The sequence below is a fragment of the Melanotaenia boesemani genome, chromosome 18 (genome assembly GCF_017639745.1).
Source record: "Melanotaenia boesemani isolate fMelBoe1 chromosome 18, fMelBoe1.pri, whole genome shotgun sequence".
NCBI lineage: Eukaryota > Metazoa > Chordata > Actinopteri > Atheriniformes > Melanotaeniidae > Melanotaenia > Melanotaenia boesemani.
The window spans coordinates 6,587,222-6,606,893 of record NC_055699.1 but is presented as its reverse complement, the minus strand read 5'-3'; the positions used below and the strand labels follow the sequence as shown (position 1 = coordinate 6,606,893).

The window sequence follows — 19,672 nt, the reverse complement described above, 5'->3', positions numbered from 1 at the left end:
TATGTCAGAAAACACATCCTGTGGTCAGATGTTTATCTGTTCCAGAAGGCTCAAATTATTGGAATCAAGAAAATAAAATATCTTGGGAGTTGAAATAGCTAAAATTGGGTAAAGAACAGTAGAACTCAGCTAAATTTCAAAGTGAAAACAAGAGTATGTGGTCATGCAGGTCATGTGGTCTGATGCATCCAGATTCACCCTGTTTCAGCATGATGGACACATCAATGCAAGAAGAGAAGAGGGAGTGTTATGACCTGGGGTTGCTGCAGTTGGTCAGGTCTAGGTTCAACTGCATTATGTGTCCAAAGAATGAGTTCAGCTGACTACCTGAATATACTGAATGAGCCGCTTATTCCATCAATGGATTTTTTCTTCCCTGATGGCACAGGCATATTCCAAGATGACAAAACACAGATTTGTGGGGTTCAGATTGTGAAAGAGTGGTTTAGGAAGCATAAGACATCATTTTCAAACATGGATTTAACCACAGTGTCCAGACCTGAACCACCATAAAGAATCTTTGGGATGTGCTGGAGAAGGCTTTGAGTCAGTTTTGCATGTCCTGGTTTTTCTAACTTGTGAGTTAAATGAGATGAGTTAGAGGGAGGAATGTGCAAGTAGGTATGTCTGTATAGACATCTGTATGATGTTTCAAAATCAATAATTTGCAACTATTGCAAATGTTTTTTTCTTGTTTGTTTGTTTGTTTTTTGTAAAGTACATGTCAAATACATACCAATTAGTGCTTAAAATTACATTTATCTTTTGTTTGTGAAAGACGTCCTTTACAACTTAAGAAAGGGGGACAGGAAGAAAAGGCTAAATGACACAAGAACTGTGCTAAACATTAGTGGCAACAGGTCTTATGGGTGATTTAATCCTTCTCAGAGCCTGGACTACAACATAATTATGGGATAATTTTGACAGAGAACAGGAAAAAGCAACTACCATTCAAATATGAGCTTTGAAAAGTTTGTCAAGTCCTTAAGATTATTTAAAGAAATTACAGGGAAGATTGTCTAAGAGGGTTCATGCTGTGTTGAAGAATAAAGCTTGTCAAACCAAATAATGATTTTAGAGCTCATTACAATAATACAAACTAAATTTTTATTAATATTTGCATTTGTTTAGAAAAATCCTTGTCTTATTTTCTTGTAATATATAAAGAAACTTAGTGCTGCTAAAGACTTGTACAGTTTCATAGGTCCATTTACAACACTCTCAACCCCAGCAAATGTCTAAAATGTCAATTAAACCAATAAGCACAACTAAAAAGTGGCTAATCTTGCCTATTATCTTCCATACAAGCATCTTCTTCCTGTGTACTCTCATTTAGGCTTCTTGGACAGAGCCAAGAAACCTAAATGAATGAGATTTAGATAGGTATGATCTTTCATGGTTATTTACAATGCTGTATGTGTAATATGAGTCCTGACCTGTTGATAGGATCAGTAGATGTAATGTGATGATAAAAGTACACCTTTAATATATTACTCAATTACAGGAAGCAGTAATGTGATTACAGCAGGGTACCTGCTCTGTATTCCATTAGTTTCACCAGAATAGACTATGATGTGCTGAAAATACATTAGCACTTCTCCAGTGTGTTGCTCTCTCTATAGGTGCATCACAACAATGACATCCAGTTGAGTGTCTAAGCTTCCCCCTCTCGCTCGCTGCCTCTCCTGGTGGCTTGGAGAGCTGTGTTTATGCGACTTAACCAGATGTAGACTCAACCACTGAGCAGATGACAGACTTAGCCAGCAGCTGAGGAGACAAATCTACAGCCCGACACTCAGCAGGTGTCCAACTGTTTTTTTTTCTCTGCCTGCTTTGTTTACTTGTGTCAGTCTGTGTATTACTTTCACTTTTTACATGATCTCAGTGTTTTGACATTTTTTTTCACTTCAGTTTGGCACATTTGCAAGGATGCCCAGTCTTCCATTATCTTGTGTTTAAATGCTAGTCGTTGCATAAAATTACAGTTTATGATTTAACAAAGGTATTCAAGTTAAAAAGTGTTGCACATTCTGCTTTGTAATACATTTCTTAAAGTAATTTACTCTATTTGCTCTAATAAGCATCAAGTTCATCCAGAAATGAAAGCTTTCATCAGACTAGTCAAACATGACCTTGAAGTTTTAAATTGCTTTTCAAATTGTAATTATCCAATGACTGTGCTCATGAAAAAAAGGCACATATTATGGGGAATATGCATTATTAGAGCAGTTTTGTCTAATTAACTTACCAGACAGTGGACAGGGAGGAAGGGAGGCATGCTTCAGAATTTTCAACCACTGAAAATGATAAATCTGTTCTTTGTAGTAATTTGCTATTGTCTACAGAAAATTACACAGTATAACTTACTTAATAACACCTGTTTGCATGTATTTGTGTTAGTATCCTGATATTTCCTTCAGTAATAAGAGATAACTACCATGTGAACTATAAAACTGTCCCAACCCAAGTGTCATTGAGAGTCTCAGACAGTATTTTTAGTCATTTTAAGCATAACAAAGAATAAAAAGACAAAAAAGAAAAAAAAAAAAATGATAGACTGCGACGAATGTCATAGTTCACATCTAACCTACAGCTGTATACAAAAAGTAGACAAGCACTTTCCAGAAGCAGTCTGGGAAATGTCAGAAACAGCAAACTGAGGTTGACATTCACAAGATGGGGGAGGAAAAAAGTGTAGGCCTATATAATAAAAGGCAAAAAAAAGAAAAAAAAATGCTAGGTAAAAACCCTGAACTCATTGAGTGTTTAACCTCCAAAGAAAAGACAATTATTTTCTCTTTGAAGAATCATGACATGCAGTCCTTGCATTCTTAAAGCAGCCCACAAAAACAAACAAGACATAAACAAGAAAAACAACAACACACCAAAAAAAAAAAAGAAAAATAAATAAATAAATTAACAATGTCCATTGACATTACATGTTAAATGAATAATACAGGTAAATTCTGTTCTGTTCATTCGCCTTGAAATCAAAGGCGGGAACAGAGGTGCATTCATTATGAATGCCCTCTTACCCTTGCATATGTACCATATTGCCTCTCTTCTACTTGCTTTTAATTTGTGTCTGGCTCTTCAAATATTTAAAGTTAGAACTTTAAAATTAAAAGTGACAGCAAACACTCGATGTGATGAGACAGGTTGTTGCACAAGACAAGCATTTACCCAAACATATGGTCACAAAGGGCTGGCTGCTGATGCTGGGAAGGGATGCCAAACCACTGTTGCTCTGTCCTCCACTAACATTGAAACCCTGCCAAACAATCACACATTATGTGTACAATTACTTTTTATTTGCAAGACATCTACATGGTCCAACAAGAAACCCAAAAGCTCATCAATACCAGTTATAACATGAATCCTTTACTTCAACCTTTCACATTATACTATCAGAAATTGTAGCATTTAAATCAACATATTCTCACTTTTCCTAAATGTCAATGTTTGTATGGGGTTTACTTTAATTTATTATTTATATTAGCAAAAGATTATTAAAATATAGCTGTCAGTGATGTTTCTTTTATTATTATTAAGAATATTTTGCCACCTTGTTGGAAACAGAAATCTACAAACCAATGGGTGACATTAATGTTGAAAAGTTTTCCTTCAAGTCTAATTTTTTGGTTTGCACATGAAACACATAAATTTCCTCAGGAAATATTCAAGACTTTAAATCCAACAAAAAGAGAAACTGACTGGAAGTTTCTGTAGACACGTGATAATGAACCCTTGGTGTGGCTTCTTCCTCTTTTTATTTCTCTACATTTTGCATTCTGTCTCATCTACTGCTACAGACTTCTTGGCTCACAAAGAGGACGCAGGTAATTTTATTTCAAACGGAAGAATAAGGATGTGTGGAGAAGGGAGAGAGGGGTGACAGGTGTTCAGTCTTCAGGAGAGGGTTGTGGCTGAGGCTGATCTCTTTTGAACCTGGGTAGAGTGAGATCAAATAACTCATCCATGTTGGTGTGTAAAGGGGGGAAATGGTGGATGCTCCGCCCCTCCACTCCCACCCATCACTGCAACAAGGCAGCGATGATGTCGACCCCATCAAACAGCATGAACACAGGAGACTTGGGCTGAGTTTGAACAATGTTTTCTCATTGGAACTAAGCAACAAGAATTACTCAGCTGGTGGAAAATACATCTTTTCACAAGCGGTTTCAATTCAAAGAAACTGGAAAGAAACTCCAAAGAAAGAAAAGCAAATGATTTCAAAAGAAATATAGCATATATATGAATGTTATTATTCATCAGCCGTCCTCCACCTGAAGGTAGGCGGATCAATTCCAGGCTTCCACTGACTACATGTCAAAGTGTCCTTGGGCAAGACACTTAACCCCATGTTGCTTCTGATGTGTCTATCGGGGCACGAATGTGTGTGTGAATGGATGAATGTGATATGTAGTGTAAAGCTGTAAAGGGGTCAAACTGACTGAAAAAGTGCTATATAAGTACAAGTTCATTTACCAAATACATTGTACTGGATTGTAGTGGATATGTATTCAGTTCACATGTAGATCATTACAACAATAACCTGAAGCCCTTCTCATAAATAAATATAATAATATGACTAATAAATACAAAATGACTCTTACAAACTCAATGACTAATATCCTAAATTAAAAATAAATAAATAAATAAATAAACAAATGTTTGAGAAAAAACAAAGACTAAGAAAAAAAACAAAACAAAGCATGCATACCTGGTTGTGGACAAACATCATGGCTTCTCAAACATTCTTAAATACTTGTCTTCTCAAAGTTACATTCAGAGCTGCAGGTTTTTTCAGCAGGATACATTCTAAGAAAATGTTGGTAAAAAAATCATATAATGTCTTGGCAGAAAATTATCAGGACAATTTAACTGTTAACTGTACGGAAAGTTCCATTAGTTCAAAAAATAGAAAATTCTGTACGTCCATGCCCTTTTCATTCATGGGGTAACACCACACTGACCGAACGGAATATCTGAAACAAATTAAATAATTCACTTCAATTGGTAACAAGTGATTGAATTAATTTCATCCAACATTGTTTTTTAAGTTCCTATCCAGCATAATTTCTACTCCCAGTCTAACACATATGTTAGAACCAGTGGTGGTAGTGGGTGTTACTTCCTGTACTGCCCACTAAACTCATTCAGATAGAACTGAACATCCAGGCAACATTGTCTAAATGTCAACATAACACAGACAGTGAAGCACATCACTCAAATTTATAGGGTAAAAATCACAAAAGATTCAATTTCTGCTGAATATTAATTTCCCATGAGCCTTTGCATTCTTTTCACACTTGGTTCTGCGAAACTGGAGAAAAGTGCATGTCATTAGGATACTAAAGTTATGTCAAACTAATTGTTAAATTTTGAGAAAATTAATCCCAGATGAAAGCACAGGACTCCAGCTATGGAATCCAGAGACAGATCAGTCTACTTTAAGATATAAAACCTGACAACAGACATAATAAATCAGTATATGAAGGATTTTGGCCTTGGGCGTAGTTGGAGAGCATCGCACCCAACAGACTGAAGATACACAATTATTCTCCTGATTGGACTATTTTCTTGTTCTCTAAATAACACATCATCAGTCTTTGTGAAACCACAATACACCCAATTATAATCTGTGATTATGCTATCCTTAACATTAACCATAGAACAACACGCCAAATCTTTGGAAAATCCAGGCCAACTTCTTATCAGAGGAAAATTCATCTCATACTCGTCACATAGAAAAAGAAAGAAATTGCATAATTTAGAACAAAAGGTTAAAGCAATTTCTGACAGTTTCTGTACAGATGCAAATGATCTATCTGAACTGAGAGCTGCTATGTCCATGGCAGGAGTCAGCTCTTACCTTTACAGCTTGACAGGTATAAATGCAATAACACCAGTTAACACCTTCATCCTTCGAATGGAGACTTTTTTACTTTTGAGTATAAAGCAAAAGCTATTTTGATGTTTCAGAAAACACTGTGCTACAGTCTTCATCTAAGGAGCTATTTATATGTCTGGTAGCACGTAAAAAACAGAAAGAAAAAAAAAATGCTGACAAAAATCAGTTGATTTTCAGTTTATTCACAGACTGAATTGATTAGACTATGTTAGGACTTTCTTTTTTCCAAAAATATCTATGTGGTGGAGGTTGGAGAATTAAAGTTTGCTGGATTCATGGAGCCAAAAATAAGTATAATAATGACAAATAAAATGAAGAAAGAATTTATCCTTTAAATGCCATTCGTATGACATACATACAAGGTTAAATTGGTTTTAAGATATGATATGACCAATTCAATATTCTGATTTAAAATAACTGTCACTGTGGATGGACTAATCTTCCATTCATTCATTAACTATTCTTCCTTATTCCAATTCAGTCATGGAGAGACTGGAGTCTATCCCAAGTATAAAAGACAGGGTACACCCTGGACCAGTTGCCAGTCATGCTACATATATATATATATATATATATATATATATATATAAATATTTATATATATTTTTTTTTACTTCACTTCTATGTAAAGATATGAGCAATTACAGACAACCCAGCAGCTTTTTAGTGGAACAAGCTGTGAAAGTTGCCTGAATGACCTGCTTGACAAAAAACATATAAATAAATAAACTATGGTGCGTTACATTGGTGTGGTTGATTGGTCTGCCTGGCACTGGCACCCAACACAGATAAAATCATTTGTGCTCATCAGTTGTCATTAATAATGGCAACTGATCAAAACGATGGTAATATTTTCTTTAAATGATCAATACGAGCAAAGCATGAGGAGGTGGAACAGTTGAGATGCAGAGAAACGTGGTGGCAAAATGGACTCGGAATACAAAGATGGAAGGGGGAACACAGTTGAGGAGGAGACGGCAAGAGTGTGAAAATTTTGGTTATTTTCAAATCACCAGCGACATTTAATAAATGATAGAGGAGAGACAGCTGGTGTGTTACAATCTGCTAACTTTTATCTAAACATAATATAATGAGCACTAGTTAAGATTCTTCATGGTACTTTATATTTAACTGTCATGATGACTCTGGTACTACTTGCTGTAATAATGATCTTGGTACTACTTATCAAAACTTCTTTCTGTTGGTAATGCTGCTGTGGTTTGTTGCTGTACCGTTACATCTCTCATGAGCCCAAACTTAAAAGCTACTGGTTATTCCAACCTTGGATATACAGAGGTTCCTAGATAAACTATTAGCCTAACTTTATGTGCTGTGTTAAAGTGACAGGTGTATATTTCAGTACTAGAGCTGCTCAGCTCAACTAGTCTGTACACATAGGCTCCACATCTGTCCTTCTCCAACTCAGAAACAGCTGTAATCTGAGCCAATGAGGAACATTTTATTAGTCCAGGTCCAGTGTGTTTATCTGGTTGTAAATTATGTGCTTGCAGCCTTTTATCCGTGGGGCGGTGTGGTTCAATGAGCAGAGTGGTCATCTTGTAGCCTGAGGGTTGCCGGTTCAATCCTCAGCCTGTTGAGCTCATGTCAAGGTGTCCCTAAGCAAGACACTGAACCCCAAATTGCTCCTGATGGGTCGTGGTTAGTGCCTTGCATGAGTGTGATGTATAATATAAAGTGCTTTGGGTATCATTCTAGGTACAGTAAAGCGCTATATAAAAACGGACCATTTACCATTTTATGCTTGTTGGCTTATTTTACTTTATGAAATATTTGCTGGGTCCTGCTGGACCAAACATACCGCCACAGATGTGTTGCTGCTTTTACAGTTGAAGTTGACTTTTTCATTTTATAATCTTAGTTGAATCAGATCAGGTCAAGCTGCTGTTGACCACTTCTTGTTTTTACTGTTGCAGTGAATATTGATGTTAACATATATTTATGGTAAACTGGCATCTAAATTGTTTGCTGACAAAATGACACAATCTTGTTGTTTCAGGTTAACATAATATCATGATATGAATAATGGAGTCCTGCTGTGACTGTTGTATTGAGTCTTTTATGAAAGCAAGAGGGAGAAAAGCTCTGGACTATAGTTGTGTGTGAATGTCAGTCTATATAGAATATTGAGCTTTAGTAAATACTCAGCCTGTGTGTGAACATATGTGCATGCATTGGGGCGGCCTGGGGGAGTGTAAGACTCCCATTCTGACTATTTGTTTAAGTTGGGCTCTGATAAGACAACTGTTGGGGGTAGTTGTGCTCCTCCATAAAGTTTTAAACAAAAAAGGTCTGACTCTTCATCTACTTATTCAGATGTTAAAGCTGTGTTAAATATCCAAAAAGTCTTAAGAAAAACCAAAAAACAGCAGTGCTTCACACTCCACGTCTGAAGGAGGTCCACAGATCAACACTGATCAGATTTTAATTGATCGTGGTAGACTTGGGTTTGTCCACAGTGGATTAACCCAGCTTTGTGAGGCAAAAAGTAAAGACAATGATTTATTGTTTCATCTCATACAAGCACTATTCCTAGCCAGTCTCAGCTAACAGCATGAAGCAAAAGCAAGTTTGACTTTTTTTTTCTTTTACTTTGTTTTCATTGTCTCCATGTCTCTCACATTATTGATTGAACGCCTCAGGATATGAAACAGAAACAATGATGTTGGAGGGCGGCTCAGATAGAAGCTTTCCTGCCAGCCAAAGACCAAACTCTATCTTCTCTTGTCATATCTCCTTCAAAGAAGAAAAGCTCCTTCACTTCCATCAGATGATTGCCTCTCACTTCGCTAACAGCTGCAGATGATGCTGATGATAATTGCAGCATCATGCCCCTGCAAAATACCCAAGGTATACAAGTGTGTTTGTGTGTGTGTAAGCAGAGCAGCCGGCAGCCTCGGCTCCTGATCTTCTCTTTCATCCCTGCATCTGTGGCAGGCTGCCATGAGCCCATATCATTTACCACAATACACCTGTTGGGGTGAATTTGATATCTGAAGATAATGGATTGGAGTTCAAAGAGGAGAACATGGACAGGAAACTTTTCCAGAGGTCATATTTCATGAGCAATCTGTGCTGATGCAAACACACGCATATGCCCACGTACATACCTACTTACAAGTTACGGACCAAGTATTATACACAAACATGCATGTGTGCAGGACTGTACTGTAGTAGTAGGTTTCATTTCAAGCCAAGACATGAAGAAGAACTGAAACAGGCTTCAGTTCCTGCAAAGACGACAGGGGGAAGTACATAATCTGTCTTTTTCCCTGGTTTTTAATAGGATGTGTGGTTATGAGCCAGGATGTGGGTAGTTTCTGGTGCACATATCACCACAAAGAACCCCTTACTCAAGATACTCCATATTTTCTGTTCATCATGATTGAATTCCTTTCAAATTTCCACCAGAAATCAAGAATGTTTGCACCTTATCCTTTATCCTAACTGAAAAATTTAATGCAGCCCTAACCAAGTTTGATTAATAAGTTTGAATCTACAGTATAAACTCTGTAAGTCACTACAGAAAATGATGGGACTGAAATGTTCATACATCATTTTACCTGTACGTTTGAGCAAAGCCTCCCTGAAAAATCGGAGGCATTGTCAGTCATTATTCCTGTAATAATCCATGGTTTTTCTGTTATGGTTTATGGGTTAGGATTACTTATTAGTTTTCTGCTCTGTTCTGTGGTGAGGTTTATTTTTTTAAACAGTCTGTTTTTATTATTTCTAGGTACTATACTCAGCCTTACTTTTTAGAGGACTTCTTCTCTTTGTGCATTCTGTTGAGATCACTTGCCATTCCTGATTCACACTGGGGCTGTGTTCAGACTGTCCACCAATTCACTCGCTCTACAGTGTTCATTGTTTAGAATTGAGCTGCCTTATTAATTGCTTTCCTTCTTTGACAGGTAAAATTATACAGACAAACATCAAAGCTTTGCTTGTAGAAATCCATTACTTATTTGATGTGTCAGTCCACAATAAGCTCATTTGGCTCAGTGTGAACACATCACATGAGGGCAGTGTATACTCTGTACTCTGAGTCAGCACAGCAAATGAGGGATTAAACTTTTGCTAACTTAAAATTATAATTGAAATAAAATTTTAGTTCCCAATTTATCCAAATGTTATCCATCTGAATTGGGGCAACATTTTGAAAGTGACTTTTTAAGAAGTTTTTTGAATGGTTTAATAGAATAGAACTCTTTGAGTGGAGGTCTGCTTTTTGTTATCTAAATATCTGCTCACATGAATGCCCAAATTATCCACTGTAGCTTGCAGGTTCAGTCACACTTTTACTAACTTTATTTGTACACAGATTGTATCATTCACAAATTGGAATCACACATAAAGAGTCCTACAAGGTTCTTAAAAGCTCTTAAATGGCTGCAGTTTTCCAGTTTGTTTCAGAAAGTTAAGTATTCAAGCTTAAAGCATTTATAAATCATCCCAAGTTGCAAACAACAGTTTGAATATTTTAAAATTGTTGAAATAGCCTCCAGGTTTTTCTGGCTTGAAACAGTTTCGAATGCATGGTGTAACCAATCGTAAGGAACAATCAGTCTTTTTGATGGCAGCTGCCTGCTAATTGGTGGTGCATCTCAGCCTTGCTGGTGCCAGGGTTCTCTTTCTATTTTTCTCATTTAAGGTATCGTGCTATTTGATTCAGATCTAGCCACTTCTACTTTTGGAAGGGATTTGACTGTCCTTGGATCCCCTTGCATGAATTTATATAGTATAAATTCATGCACAGATTGAAGAGCAGCAGTTCAAACTGTTAATTGCTAGAATTGGCATGCATGCAAGTACACTACACACTGCATATATAGCTTAAAAATACACCATTAAATGAACAGGGAGATCAGAATCCTGCTGGAAGCTGCAGTGCACAGAACCCTAATGGATCTCTGGGTCAGATTTATGGCAGCTCATCCCCAACGCTGGTATGTGATAGAAAAAGTTGACTGGAGCGCACCGGCTCCAGACACCATAATTCATTCCCCGTCTCCCTTCATTTTATTCAGCAGAGTACATCCGTGAGTATTTGGCTTCTTTTTTGGCCCAATAAATGCAATCACTGCCTGCCAGGACCAAGGTCGACCTGTTTTTCTTATGCATTGTGATGATCATTTTGGCCTTCACTGAAGGTCGATGAGCTGTTTATTTTTTGCCAATGTCTTTGAGATTGATTGGTTAGGCGATGTTTAATTTTAATTTAATTGCAGGTCACGTTTTATTTGAGGTGTTTTTTGACAGGGTTAAATCCAAAGTGTGACAGCGGGGTAGGTAGGTGTTTGAATAGGTGGACTGTGAACATTTTGCTGTTGCATGATTTAAGCTTGTAGATATTTCACTAATGTGGCAGCCTGAAAACCCTGATATCATCATGTTGTAACCAAACCATAACTGTGTGGACAGTTCATGTTATAAAGTCTTTGTTCTGAGTCATACTTTTTAGACTTTAAGGAAAGGAGTAGTATCTGTCATTCACTGCATGATATCCAACATTAGTAACATGGGGTCAGACTCTTTTCAAACATTAGACTATTTGGCTCTTACGGCTCTGAAATGGTTCCCAAATGGCTCTTTATTCAGTATCCCTCTGAGCCCTCTATTGATTCTAAATTGGAAATTATTAATGGTTTGTTTGTTGGTAAGCAATTTTTTATTCAGTGTTTTTGCAAACCCCAAAATACTTAAGTTCTCACACTTTTATGCTTTTATTTTTATTACCACAATATTATCAATTGACTTGGTTTTTGTTTTTTTCAGTCTCAAATTTTGCATTGAAGATCCTCACTACAAATTCTGCACTCTGCTCTGCAGTCTCCAGTACAATCAATATGCAGCCAGGTGCTGCTTCTGTTTTGGTTTTTTGTTTATTTCTTCACTTTGCCTCCAATGTATTTCACTTTAAGTCTTGTTCCCCAGTCTCTCAGTCTCACTGTTAACCACTACAACCCCCGTCTCTGGAGTGTCTACCCCTTCCTTCTTTTCCAAAATGGTGTGATCTTAGTCTGTCCTTGCATGTGATTGGGCACGTGATGTGCCCTTCAAACCAAGGTCCCGCCCCCACCTGCATGGATTCTCTGCAGAGCTGAGAAGGAGAGGCTGAAGACCACACGTGGTCCAGATGTCATTTGTTGGGCTGGATGTGGATAATGGCAAGTATTTGTGAGCCAGAATTGGTCCTAATATAGGACGCTTGCCTGAAGATAGATTATGGTAATTTCCTTTTGGGCCACATGTGGTGATCATGTGACTGAGGTTTGGCAGCCATGCTCACATTTAGTCAACACCATAAGTTGAGGCCAAATTTGGGCCAAACAAAAACACATATTTGGGCCCAACATTTTTTGGCTATCTAGGTATTTACTTGCTTGCAACAACCCATTGGCTCTTACAGCTGGCAAATCCTTCAATCCTAATCATTCACTTCCATTTCCATTTCATTTGAGACACTGGCTTTGGTATTCAGCTAGTTTGAACCAAAGTGGTGAGTCAACAAATGAATTTAAGGTGAAAATTTAAGCAAGACTTTACTGCACAAACACAAAGCTGTAGCATGTCTCATATCTGGAGTTTTCACTGTTGTAATCGTGAGGAAGCCCAAAATCAATGGGACTACTGTGTGAACATTCACAATGTGCATGAAAGGGGGTTGTGGTCAGAAATCCAACAGCAGCAGGTGGGAGCAGCCTTTAGAAAACAACCCCATGCAGAGCTTATGTAGAAAGCTGCCGTCACCAAATAGAGGGCATGAAATTTTGCAGAGGTTTGGAATCATTTCAAAGGAATGTTCATTTATTTATTTTCTAAGATGGGGCTATTTGAAGTGGGTTTCTTATCAGTTGTTAGTGTCCTATGTGCAGCAAATTGCAGTCAGACAGCATCTGTGTGAAGAATGAGATGATTTTCTGATGTACAAAAGCTAAAATCTTGGTGGCCATCAGGGAAACACTTTGCATTTTGAGAGGGAAACATCCATAAATACATGTACAAGCACAACCAGGCACAAAAAAACAACGTCTCTCTCCGCACTTTTCGCAAGCTTACTTTGTCTGGATAGAAATTACTGACAGTAACTCTTTAACACCAAAATGGGGTGTGCACCAGATACAGAGTAACCAAAAATCTAGGTCTTAGCTGGAGAAAGAGCTGATAGCAGGTAAAATTAAAGACTGGATGATAAATTAGAGAAGATATTACCAGAAAATTCATTTAAATTTTACAGAAGAAAGAGGAGCAATAGATTATTAAAATTTCTAAAGGTACTTTGCTTCACATGTAGGACTGTTGAAGGAAAGAAGTGTGAGCCATGCTGAGAGACAGTTCATTAGTCGGATCAGCAGAGTTTTATTGATATTTTTTGACATATTGTCTTAAATGTTTGAATTTCCCTTATAAAACATTGGCAGGGTAGGAGCAAAGACCCCTATAGAGAATCAATTTAAATTAATTTCTCTGTAAAGTGTCTGTTTCTGTAAGTGACTCTTGTTTTGAATAAACCCACTGAATCATCTCAGAAATGACCATGATTGCTTTCTTTAAACCAGAAGAGACTGAAATAACTGTTTGAATGAAGCAGTATCAACTGATGCATGATCAGGATCAGCCACTGTTGATTATATTCTAACACAGATTTTAAATTTTACTGCAGTTTACAACCACTGTGGAAGGTAGGGAGTTGTTTTTTTGTCTTTAAATTAAACTTGCCCGAGGCAGTATACTGATTACTTGGAGCTGTGTTAGCTATGTTGGTCCTGTCAGTTTTAGCAGCAGCTGTATTTTTAACTGCTTCTTCCACCAGTGCTCCTGGCAAAGTGCTGCATGTGGCTGCAGGTGTTGAGTTTTTTCACCTGACAACAATAGAAAGTGATCATCCTCCAAATTGTCCAAATATAAAAGTCCATTTTTACACTTTAAGACCAACTAGAAATTAGTGACATGGTACCTTTTATAGATTATGTGCTTTCTATTGGGATAAGCTGGTTAACAAATTGATGTGTGAGATTCTACAGTGTAAACCGTGCGACATATACAAATTGACCAAAAGAATGTATTGTAGTCTCCTGCCTCTGAAGTGGCTACAAGAGCCCCGAGGTCAGTCAATCCATCATCAGCTCAGACAGATGATTTAAACAGCTCAAACAAAAGAATTTGCTCTGCTACACAATGCCAGAGCAAAAACACACACATCTTTTTGTGTTTCTACTCATAAACCCTGAAGCAGGTTTTCCATCTCTATGACACCTGTCACACAGCTCCCAGGTGTCCAGTAACACTTCGCTGTATGAGGGTCGAATGAGCCAAACCGTGTTCAAAAGGAAGAAGAGCGAATTCTACGTAATGCGATACCCGCTCCAACTGGAGCATAACATGGCAGGTGTACAAGTGCTAGCACGACCGCCCTATCGCCTGCCAGACCTTGCTGACTGACATCACGTTCTTTCCCACATCACAACAATACCAGCAGGGTGCTTGTTGTTCTGCAGCCTCTCAAAAGCGCCTTCTGGTAGACCATAAAGCCCCATCAGGCACTAAGCCCTGCAGCCATTCAATTAAGAATTTACTGGGCTATTGATTTCACAACAAGGGTAGTGTCTCACATCTTGGAAACAATAAGAAGCCCATAAAGGCTAAAACAGCCTGTTACCTAAAGGGGTGATAACTTGGTCTTCGGTGTGGAGAGCGGCATTAAAAGACTAAAGCTAGCGAACACACAAAAAATCTGAATTCAGTTTTTTTTTTTCAATTTTACTTTTTTTTGGGGGGGGGGGTTATAATTCAGCTCCCACTTTTAACCCTATGATACCATATGTATCATGTTTTATATAGAGAGTTTCTGAGACCTTTTACAACATTTTATGGTAAAAGCTTTGCTCAAAACCCTCTTTTACATGATTAGATTCTTGCCTTCTGCCCCTTGGTGGATACAATAATAATACAATAATGCACTACAATATTTACCATTTGCTCATACTAAAGCTTAAATATACAAAAGAGATTTTTTTAAAGACTAAATAAAGATATCAGATTTTTTTTAAAGACTTTTTTCCTCATTTTTTTTTCTTTGTTGTTTTTTTTTGGGGGGGGGGGCTTTCAAGAGTTAAAACAATAATGATAATTACAAGAAAAACAATTTTATTAATGTTTAAAGGGTTTTATGGGAAACTTTAAAATTAACAGAGAGACTGACAACATGGGAAATCTAAGAATAGGACTTTTTTTCTTTTTTCTGCAGATCTACACAGGGTAGCAGAAAACTATTTGCCTTGGGGGAATATTTATGAATAATTTCCTTACTAATGGTACAGTCAAATGATATATTTTGAAATGACCAAAAAGTATAAGCAGCAGCTATGAATTTTCCAATTAGTAATTAAACAACCTCCATGCTTATTGTATCATCACATTGAGCATGTTTCTCCAGTTGTAATATGATTTGTGGGGATAAATATGAAAACAGAGAAGTATAAGCAGCCTTTGACAACATGTTAAACTTTTCTGCCTTTTGCTTTCCTTTCTTAAGGGTGATAATTCATATTTAACGTAATGTCTTTACACGCTAATAAGACACATAGTGCGTCTGTAACACCGTAATAACATTGCATTAGATAAAGCATCTAAAGCACTTGCTGTCAAATATTCATTAAGCATCTGTAGTTTCAGTGCTACAGACCTGCGTCACAGCTCAGTGTAAGTGAGGTCGGATTCTTGTTTCAGTGCAGTCGCCTTTTCCTAAGACCTTCTAAATTTCTTCTACAATCTATTCCTTAAGCCCATTCTGTTCTCCAACAAGGTCAAGGAAAAGAGCTTAGAAAATGACAACAGCAGGTTACTTATTTCACTCTTTGCCAATGTGAAAGTGACTTGGAAGTATCTGGTTTCCAGCCATGATAATAGCAGGCTGAGTTCTTTAAACGCTAACAGAAAAAACTTTTGATAATTAAGAGATATTTTCTGTCACATTCAACAATTCCTTCAATTATACTAGTCCTATGTGATGTTTCTTCAAACCCTAAATTTGATGCATAATGGTGTGCCATAAAAGTATGCACCCTACAAGCAGCATGAGGAAGATGCTTAATAATCATTTTTCCAAACTGGAACAGATGCCATTGGCAAGTCATTAAACAAAGACACAAAGTAGGAGGAGGAAGAAGAGATGCAAATCCAACCCATTACAACAAGATGTTGACATTTCCTGGCTGGAGCTTTAAACTGTAAATTTATTTTATTAGGAACAGAAATGCATTCTGGTGTTGTCTAAAATATATTCTTTTTTTTTCATTTTTATAAAGCAACTGTCATCTTTAAGAACACCATTTTTATTCTTCAAAGTAGTTACTTTCATGGCCAGTGGAGGTTGCATATTCTTTTAATGTGATAATGAGCCATATCTGTCTGCATGAACCACATGTGTGCATTTTAAGGTAGAAATGTAATAAGACATTATTAAAGGGGTTAACAAAAGTTAATAAGAAAAATCACTTTTTGTACTATTTGACCCAAAGTTTCCACTGCTGATGGATAGTCAAACATCTCATCCTCCAATAACTGTACTTCAAGGTTTTTTCTGTCCTCATGTCCTTTTTGACTTGATGCCAAGCCAGGTGCTAGGTCTTTCTGGTCCTGCATTTTTTGGGGGGTTGTTTTTGATTTGGATGAGAAGGAGCTTTTTGTTTTTTGTGCTTTTTTTATCTCCACCTACCTGCTGTTGGTGATTCTGTGTCTGGGTCCTCACATTAAAATTCACACACACTGAATGTAAGAATGCAAAACTTGTCTTGGCATGGAGCACAAATAGAAGTCACTAACAACATTGCAGATGGTAAACTGATTTCAAGATAGGATGGAAATGATGTAGACTATGACACTAAACATAAAAACCCAAGGAATAAGGGTTAGTAAACAAGAAACGTCAAGCAACTTCAATATCTGGTAAATTCCAACTAAGCAGCTATGAAGGGTGCATTTTTACCAGAGGTAGAAAGGCATTGAAACACTTCAAAATCCTTTTTAAGGATAAAATAAACCTAATTATGCTCACAAAAATCGTTGTTAAATCAAACACACATATGCCTGGCATGTGTGTAGCATCGAGGTGAAACTCCTTCGTGTGCAGTACCAAAAACATGTAGAGCAAAATGAAGCACTTTTGTGTAAATTAGCTAATTAGCTGTTTAGCTTGTAATATTAGGACAAAGCACAAACCTGTTCTAGAGGAAACTTCAGTGTTTTGGCCACAGGTTGCATCTTGCAGTTGGCAAGTGAAGCCATTCATTTCCCAACTTTGCCTCCTTGTTAGAATTTAGAGCAGTTTATATTGATGTAATTCTCCATCTCATAAAGAAAATATATTTCTGTGTAAACATTGAACAGATGCTGGAATTTAAAAGGTTAAATTGCAAATCGCAATCGTAATATAGCATAAAAAGACTGATTTATCTCCTTACAATCAACTACATAACGGCATTTCCACTGCTGCCTCTGTAGAGTGCCAGATAAAATCCAACAAGACACAACAGATGTTGAAACAAATTTGCATCCACTAGTTAAAAGCCCCAATTGTTAAACAAACTATTAAACTAACATTTGTATCAGTCATTTAGGTTTTCAAATTTACACATATTCAGGGCAAGAGTGGCAATATCATTCAGTCTGAGTGACACAGCCTTTTTTCAAAACCACTACCTCTGATGGAAATTGTATAACGTTTTATAGCTTTAAACACTAAAATATGTTCACCAGGCTTTTCTGAGCACAGTTGAAGCAACATTTTATACAGTCTTAACTAAAAACCACTAACACTGGCTTAAAACAGTAATTTAATGGAAAGTAAAAGCAAAACAATGAGCTAAAAGACACTAAAAAGATCCTTGAAGCATGTAATCACAAAAAGGCAAAAATATTGATGGTTGTTAATATATATACTATAATATATAATAATAATATATACTATATATATAATAATATAATCCGTTGTGTCTAGCGGTAATGAGTTTGAGTAGTTCTTGATAAATGTTGCGTTTCCTCCTGCATTTACAGCTCTTCAGTCTGTTCATTTGTCTCAGCCAACAGGATTTCACAGCATTTTCTAGCTTTTAAAATCTCCCCAAATACCCACAATGGAAGGAAAGTTGCCAAGCTGCCATGTCATAAATCTCTTGTGAACTCCATCTGTGTGTACAGCGACCCCAAGTGGCATCCTGAAAGCAAGCTTGATAAACTTCGGGGCAAGTCTTGACAGAATGGTCCCTTCTGATATAAAGTGTCCCTCCAGAATCTTTTTGAGTGTGTTTATCATTTACTGCAAAGCTTTAAAAAAGGAGGACTCTTGATGCAACACGAGTTGAGCTGATTACAGGGCCAATAGAGAGCGTAATGAAAGCGAGAGGGGAAGGAGCAGACACAGAGTATTAGCAGGGGAGGGAGTTCAGGAGGAGGAAAGGAGCGTAAGAGAGTAGAGCAGCCAGGGGAGAGTACATTAATGAATTCGGTCACAGCGGCACACAATGAAATCTTTATCCGTGGGGGAAGAGGCAGGGGACTTGGCACAGCCCTGGTGTATCACGGCGAGGGTGAAAAATAGAAATCCCACTGTCCCCTGTTGGCTCTCCCTCATGTCAGCTGCCTTGGTTACTGAGTTGGCTGCCAGCAAGCCCCTGCCACTCCAGCCCTCCATACCTCCTCCTCTTCCTATTCCTCTATCAGTCTTTCTCAGTCCAACTATCCTTAAGACTCATGTATTTCTTTCTCCGCCTCCTGCTGCTCATTTACACTTTCCTCCGATCTCTTGTTTAATCCGTCCCTCTGTTTTTACTTGTGTTATTATTAAAAAGATACAGTGTTCATCCCCTTCTAACCTGTACCTGCAACTTCTTGTCACCACATGTGGTTCACTTAAATTAAACAACTACAAATAGCTGCTTCTGCCCTGATTCCCTTGGACTGAATCTGTTCTTACCTTTCTGAAGTAGATTTTCAGTGAGACGCTCACAACTTCTTTCCTCTTGTAGCCAATGACATTCACTTTGGTTTTCTCACTTTTTGTCTCTCAATCTTTCCAGTGGGGTCTGATCACACCAGTTTCGAACAGAGAACTCCACCTGACCTCTGTGAAGTGAAGAAAGGGTAAAAAAAAAAAATAAAAATAAAAAAAAAGGGAACAGAGAGCAACAAGAGCTGACACCTCTCCTGATCAACTCGGCTCCTTCCTCGCTGCTCCTTCCAGCACTCGGGCTGAGTGAAGTGAGACAAAGTAATCTTCAGGTGAAAAAGCAGACCTCTTTCCTCCGCCTCTCCCTCTGGTGTCTGTGCACGCTCTACCTGCTGAAAGCGATGTGAACGAGCTCACGCAGCAGCTCTCGCTCTCGTGTCAGAGCGCTGTGCTGTTGCTTCATCCATTCCCCTCGTATCTCTGCCTCCCTCCCTCCTTCCATCCCTGCACAGCTCATGAATGTTTAGACAAGGCAATTGAAGCTGAAAGGCTCTGAATTAACCCAGGACTCAAAATACACTCTTTCGCTCCACTCACTTTTCCCCAGTTTTTCTTTTGTTCCCCGTTGGCTGCGACCCCTCTCACTGTGTATGTGACACTACTCAGTCGTACAATCAGTTCTTTTTAGGGGGGGTGATAGTCTATTAACTTTGTGGTCCTTGCACTTTACTGGATTTCATCAACAAGCTATCTGAAGCTATGATAAAGGATTATGGACTTACAACCACTAT

General features: G+C 37.7%; 1 protein-coding gene across 1 annotated transcript in view; it reads right to left on the bottom strand.

Moving 5' to 3' along the window:
* Nucleotides 1–19,329, bottom strand: part of LOC121628884 (cadherin-20-like) — an 86,700-nt gene extending 67,371 nt beyond the window's left edge. Inside the window, exon 1 of the mRNA XM_041968265.1 lies at nucleotides 18,909–19,329. The gene's annotated coding sequence lies outside the window, so the exon portion shown is untranslated. The remainder of the gene's footprint in view (nucleotides 1–18,908) is intronic.
* Between the last annotated feature and the right edge of the window lie 343 nt (nucleotides 19,330–19,672).